At 44.2% G+C, this 7,521-nt stretch overlaps 1 long non-coding RNA gene across 1 annotated transcript; it reads right to left on the reverse strand.

Moving 5' to 3' along the window:
- Positions 1-6,437: 6,437 nt before the first annotated feature.
- Positions 6,438-7,272, reverse strand: LOC310750887. The gene is made up of 2 exons (XR_014542347.1): positions 6,853-7,272; positions 6,438-6,800 (listed from the first exon to the last, which is right to left on the reverse strand). It is a non-coding gene; the product is annotated as an uncharacterized lncRNA (long non-coding RNA).
- Positions 7,273-7,521: the final 249 nt, after the last annotated feature.

Below are 7,521 nucleotides of genomic sequence, written 5' to 3' on the forward strand. Positions count from 1 at the left end.
CCCTGCACAATTCCATAAATTCTTCTCTACGTGTCGCCTGGAACAACTGATCAAAGCCCGCCATTTGCCATTATTCAACATATTTGGCGGGGGGCTTGGAAAAGCAGTGCTGTTTTTCTAGAAAACGAGGTGCCAGAACTCACTGTGAATGCCTCCCTTACAACGGCAATGGAGCCTGCTGGAGAGGGGCCGGAACTGAGTTCCAACAGAGAAAAAGTGCAATGGAAGAGCAACGCACCAGGTTGTGAAACTGATTTAACACACAGCACATATCCCCCACCCACCCAAATTAGGGTCTGTCTCTTCCTATCTTTTGTCTCTTGCTGGTGTCCATTCACCACTTGTGGTCACATGGGCCCAAGAGCTGGAAGTAAGACAAAAGGTAGAAATCAATCGATGGTGAAGAAAGGTTGCCAGCTTTTCAGCTAGGCTCTGCAGCTGTGCAGCTGAGCCAGTGTGGTGTAGTGGTTAAGAGCGGTAGTCTCGTAATCTGGGGAACGGGGTTCGATTCCCTGCTCCTCCACATGCAGCTGCTGGGTGACCTTGGGCCACTCACACTTCTCTGAAGTCTCTCAGCCTCACTCACCTCACAGAGTGTTTGTTGTGGGGAAGGAAGGGAAAGGAGAATGTTAGCCGCTTTGAGACTCTTTCGGGTAGGGATAAAGCGGGATATCAAATCCAAACTCTTCTTCTTCTTCAACAGTGACTCGTTGCGCAGACCCAAGCAGGCAATGGTGTTACTCCCAGGGGGCTGCGGGCAAATCTGCGACTTCTGCTTTGCAGAGGTTTGGAATAGATGTCCTTTGGAGTCCCTACAAACTCTGCAATTCCATGATGTCGCCCTGTTGATTCCTGCTGCTGAGTGCATGGGAACTCAATCACAGCCTCTCCGGCACCAAGCAGCTTACTCCAAAAGGGCTGGAAGTGAATCAAGGCCTTTTAAGCAGCCTTGGCCCCAGCCTACCTCTCCTGGGCTCTGCCTACTTGCAGAATGGCAGATTCTCAAAGGAGTCAACTCATTAGCATCACTCTCTGGCCAGGGTGGGCCGCGGGGGACATTTTCCGCTTATGGGGTATCCAGGAGCCCATATAGAGTCCTTACGTAGGTTCCCTATTGGTAGGAGAAAAGAACAGAGGCCAAGCAGAGAATATTGAGAAGCAAAGCAGCTAGTAAGCCTGATCTTTATTGATCTATTGCAACAGGGTGCTCCCCTCACACGCAGGAAAGGAGGAGGAACCCCGAACCAAGGTGTGCCTGCCCTTATATATAGACATTTTAAATTCCCTGCCCTGGAGCTCAAGACCACCCCTCCATACATCATACATACATCACAGAAGGGGCGGAGCTCAAGACCTCCACCCACATACCTACATCACAGAAAAGGTCTACAGCAGAAATCTGAGTGCTTTGTCTACCTCCTGTCTGCCAGGTTACCTGTCACTTGATTGGATTGCCTGGGGAGCCTGGCCAGTCTTTTGTAATTATAAATACTTAGTTCCTGAGCTAGGTCACAGCCTCACACCCTATTCATATCTTAAATGTGCCCGCTAGATTTGTGATGGATTTGTGAAGGAAACGATAATGATAACAATAACAGTAACAAAGATAACGATAACAAAGATAAGACGGTAACGATAACAGACGATTACGATAACGATAAAGGTAACGATAACAACGATAACGATAATAGTTACGATTACGATAACAACGATAACAACGGTATCGTTATCGTTGTTATCGTTACCTTTATCGTTGTTATCGTAATCGTCTGTTATCGTAATCGTCACTGTTATCGTTATCTTTGTGACGATAACAATGACGATAACAATAACACCAGTAACGATAACGATAACAACGGTATCATTATCGTTGTTATCGTTACTATTATCGTTGTTATCGTTATCGTCACTGTTATCGTTATCGTCTGTTATCGTTATCGTCATCGTCACTGTTATCGCTATCTTTGTTATCTTTGTTACTGTTATTGTTATCGTTATCGTTTCCTTCACAAAGGAACTACTCTATTCCAAACTTAAAAATGGAAAGCGTAATGCTGGTGGTCAACAAAAGAGGTTTAAAGACTGTCTCAAGGAAAATCTAAAAAAAATGTAGTATAAACACTGACAAGTGGGGAACACTGGCCTGTGAGCGCTTTCGATAACAACGATAACGGTAACGATAACAACGGTATCGGTATCGTTGTTATCATTACCATTATCGTTGTTATTACTGTTATCATTACCGTGGAGGCCAATTATGGATCCCCATGTCCTTCCACAGTGGGGACATTAGTTTCCGGGCGGGAGCTGATCACGGTGTGGATTTGCCCAGCGTGCCTTCCTCTTAGCACGTTTCTCCCTTGCGTCCTGAGTTCGAGTGTCTTCAAAGCCCATGACACCTTTGGTAAAGGCTGTTCTCCAACTGGAGCGCTCGCAGGCAAGTGTTTCCCAGTTGTCAGTGTTTATACTACATTTTTTTAGATTTGCCTTGAGATAGTCTTTAAACCTCTTTTGTTGACCACCAGCATTACGCTTTCCATTTTTAGGTTTGGAATAGAGTAGTTGCTTAATAATAATAATAATTATCAGATCCTGCCTCACGGACCAAATTTGACAGGCGGGTGGCCCCCCCCCACCTGCCAATCAGCAGATGTTGCAAATGACCTTAGGTGATTTGGTGCCTGGAAGCCCCAAAGCGGGGACTTCATAGCATAGCCAAACTGAGCAGGCTCCAAAGCAGACCCTTCTTTATTCAGAGCTCGGGGAAAAAGGAGAAGTGCTTGGGAAGATGGCCACAGCTACCGCCATCTTCACTACCCCATAATGCCTCTGGGTCAGGGCTTCTGGGAAAATAACAACCACAGACCCCCAGTCATGTTCCTGCCATGTAAGATTACCCTTCCAAGATCCCAATTTTGACAAACTGCATGCTGAAGAAAAAATGAGAAGTTAATCCAAAACTCCTATATCCAGGGACAGATTTTGGAAATCTTCACAGCTTTCAAAAAACAATCTCCTCTGTGGCATCTGTCGCCTTCCTCTCCATCTTCATCCCACTACCTGGCCATTTCCCAGCCTGACCCGAAACAGGATGCACAAAGAAACCCCTCCAATCTGTGGCCTCCTGTTGTCTGCCACTTCATCCAGCTGAATCAGTGCATGTTTCCTGCTGATGTTTGCAAACCCAAACAGACGCTGCTCTCTTGCGTTCTCCTGCCTGGGGGCAGGGAAGCAGCTGGCCAGCTCTGCAGGGTGAAGAGCAGTTTGCTCCCAGGGAGTCAGTTCAAATCCAGGGCATTGGAAAAGAAAAGAAAAGAAAAATTGCTGCTCGAGTCAGACGGATAGTGGTTTAGATTCCTCCCTCCAGGATATTTGTCGATGGTCAGCAAGAAGCATTTCATCAGGCAAATAAGGCCCTCCGTGAATTATTGTTTTATTGATTCAATTTACATCCTGCCTTTCCAAAGGAGTCCAGGGTTGCAAACGTATCAATAATAGCAATTTTAAAAAGCATTTTTTTAAATAAAAAATGTTCTATAAAGAGGGAACTACAGTTGCCAGGAATGACATCTTCCAGCCATCAAATGCCTGCATATACAGGAAGGTTTACAAATTCCTCCTGAAAGTCACTAATGAGAGAGACAAGCGCATCTCACCAAGGAGGGCAATCCACAAATGGGGAGCCACCACTGAGAAGGCCCTGTTGATTATCACCAGCTGGGTACATTGCAGGTTTAGATCTCTGGATGCAAACACCCAACACCTCTCCAAAAATTAGGGGGAGCAGGGTGCCAGGATAGAACACCCTACATACTTGCTAGAATCAGAATGGATGCCTTTGATCCATCTGAAAACTAAAAAAACTAGGAGAGAATGGTTATGTATGCTTTCAGAATATTTAGAATTAGCCCAATTGACAGATATAATAAGACAAAAACCAAAAAGTGAAGTGAAAAAGGAATGGGAGTGTCTAAATGAATACCTTAAAAGCCAAGGTTCAAGGACAGAGTCTGGAATAACCTTGTGAAGTGAAAGGATAAGAAAGAGGGATTTATATCTAGATTCTAGGATGCAGATGATAAGGAAAACTGGAAGATACAATGAAAGGTAAAGGAGGTGCTGTGGGACAGGTGGAAGTCAATGTTTGTTTTCCTTTTTAGTGTTTATATTATTAATTTGTAAGATTTGGATTTGTTTTGTTTTTTAACATGCTTGTTTTTGTGTTTTGTGATTTTTCGTTGTTGTTGTGTGGAAAATACTAATAAAATTTACTATTTAAAAAACAACAACTAACAACTGGGTTTGTCTGACTGGTACTGCTCTTAGCTTCTTTCCTCTTACTCTACCCCTTCCCACAAAGCACACACAAACATGTATGGTGTGAGAACCACTATGGTGTGGTAGTTAGAGTGTTGAACTAGGACCGGGAAGAGTAGGGTTCAGACTCCCACTTAGCCGTGAAGCTGTGACCCTGAGCTACTTGCTACCTCTCAGTCTAACCTACCTCACAGGTGTGTTGTGAGAATAAAATGGGAAGTGAGAGAGCAATGCTCCTCCTTGCAGGTAAGGTAAAATAACAGCAACAAAATTATCGCCATCATTATAATTGCAGCCATAGTATCAATAGTAGTAATGATAGTGATATCAGCAATAACCGCAGTAATAATGTTAGTAGTAATAATACTAGTAACAGTAGAAATAGTAATACCAGTGTCTTCTGCATGCGGGAGAAGAACTCATCCCAAAATGCCCACTCCGCCACCAGATCTGGGGGGTGGGCCAGGACAGAACACCCCACACAGGTGAGCAAGGAAAAGGAGGCATCATTTTAAGGGAAGGACTCTATTTTGGTGTTAGTAAAGGTAAAGGGACCCCTGACCATTAGGTCCAGTCGTGACCAACTCTGGGGTTGCGGCACTCATCTCACTTTTTTGGCCAAGGGAGCTGGCGTACAGCTTCCGGGTCATGTGGCCAGCATGACTAAGCCGCTTCTGGAGAACCAGAGCAGCGCACTGAAACGCCATTTACCTTCCCACCGCAGTGGTACCTATTTATCTACTTGCACTTGGACGTGCTTTCGAACTGCTAGGTTGGCAGGAGCAGGGACCGAGCAATGGGAGCTCACCCCGTCACGGGGATTCGAACTGCCAACCTTCTGATCAGCAAGTCCTATGCTCTGTGGTTTAACCCACAGCGCCACCCGCATCCCATTTTGGTGTTAGAGCACCTCTTTTCGATGCAGAAGATCCTGGCCATTCTCTCCATCTTGCGGTACCCAAAAATGACCGCTAGATGTCTGCCTGGCTCCACATTTGAGAAACCCTCACCCATCCCGTTTAATGATCCCTCTTTAAAACTGTCATGAAGCGTAGTTTGTTAAGGGTGCTGGCTGCTGTTAGAGAGGGCCCTCGTTCGTGCCAGAGCGCTGCAATTCCCAGGGTTTTCTGGGCACGAGAACTGTACGAACATTGAAAGATTGGCAACCTTTTTTTTTTTTTTTAAATGACTGAATTAGCCAAAATGACGGCAACAATTAGAATGCAATCTAATCAAAATCTCAAAAAGGAATGGAAATGCATAGAAGAATACATGACCAAAACATGCCCCATCAAGAATTTATTGATATGTATAGACTGATTTCCCAAAGCTAAGCTAAGCAGATATACAGTATAAGACTGAATGTTTAATAATTAAGATACAAAAGTACAATCTCAATAATAAAGTTATAAAACAATCACAAGGAAGTCATGCACGGGTGGAGGGAAGACACAGGGCAAGAAATAAGAAATGGATAAATGTTGGTACATAATGAAATGTGAAAATGTGAATTTACGAATATAATGTATATGTATCACTATGTAAAGATTTCATGTATGTATTGCAACATTAATAATAAATAAATAAAGGGGGGAAGAGGAGGGAACTGATAAACCACACTAAGAGTAGTAGCTCTGAGAAGGGAATGGCAGTTACTGTTAAATTGTGGGTGAACATATCAGACGACACAGCAATTCTTCAAACAGCTCTTGTTTATTCACAGGCCAGAACTGAACTGAACTGAAGGGTTCAGCCAGCCTGCTTATATAGAGCTCCAGTACAACGCAACAGTAACCATTTTCTGTAACTATCCAATCACTGAACCTCACTTTCGATCCCTTATTTGCCTATGTGGACCTGAACTATCTACAGTATCCCCCTGCTGGCCCAGGGTGAGAACTTTGGTACATAACAGTTACCCTAAGAGGTTTTGGCACCCTTCACAAACTACAATTCCCAGGAATCTTTGTGGGTTGGGGGGGGAATCAATGTGTTATAAGAAAAAACTGCTCCTTTCCCCCTTATGGGGTATCCAAGAGCCCGTATAGAGTCTTTATGTAGGTTTTCTATCGGTAGGAGAAAATAACAGAGGCCAACCAGAGAGTATTAAGAAGCAAAGCAGCTAGTAAGCCTGATCTTTATTAAACTCTTGCAACAGGGTCCCCCGCTCACCCCACACAGGGAGGGAGCAGAGGAACCCAGAACATTGGTGTCCAAGCTCTTATATAGGCATTTGAAATTGCCTCACCTGTAGCTGAAGACCACCCCCCAAAACATCATACATACATCACAAAAGGAAGTGTTCCCCAGCAGAAATTTGAGTGTGTTGCTTCTCTCCTGTCCGCCAGGATACCTGATCATGCCTTATCAATTGCCTTTTCTGGGTAGCCTGGCCATTCCTTGGAGATGGTAAATAATGTACTTGGTTTCTGAATCTCTTACGCATATTGATAGTGTGCTCAACTTAACAGATACAGTGGTACCTCAGGTTACAGACGCTTCAGGCTACAGACTCCGCTAACCCAGAAATAGTACCTCAGGTTAAGAACTTTGCTTCAGGATGAGAACAGAAATTGTGTGGTGGCAGCGCGGCTGCGGCAGGAGGCCCCATTAGCTAAAGTGGTACCTCAGGTTAAGAACAGTTTCAGGTTAAGAACAGACCTCTGGAATGAATTAAGTTCTTACCCAGAGGTACCATTGTACTTGCCAGTCTGTATTTACAGGGAGGTGTAAGCCGCCACAGTCCAAAGACAATTGGAAAGCTTTCCCCATTTCCTTTCTCCTTGCAGGGAAATATTTGAGGTTAATTTGGGAGACTCAAAATGGCTTCAGGATTGTTCTCCTGTACTATTTCAGACACGTGGTTTATATACAGTGGTACCTTGGTTTACAACCATAATCCGTTCCCGGAGGTCCGGTTGTAAACCAAAACAGGTTGTAACGCAAGGCGCGCTTTCGCCAGTGGGGCCTCCAAAAAAAACAAAAACGGGGCGTAATAAAAAAAAGGGTTGCAATCCAAAAAGAGGGACACGCACTTCCGGGTTTGACGTGGTTGTAATTCAAAACGGTTGCAAACCAAGGTACCAACTGTATGTGTTTGCCTTGTACATTTATTGAACATTTATTTTATATATATAAGACCTTAGAATTCCTATAACACATGCGATGTTTAAAGTGGTATCATAGTGCTCTAAATGCATGGTG

This window comes from Podarcis filfolensis (assembly GCF_964270895.1).
Source record: "Podarcis filfolensis genome assembly, chromosome: 16".
Lineage (NCBI taxonomy): Eukaryota > Metazoa > Chordata > Lepidosauria > Squamata > Lacertidae > Podarcis > Podarcis filfolensis.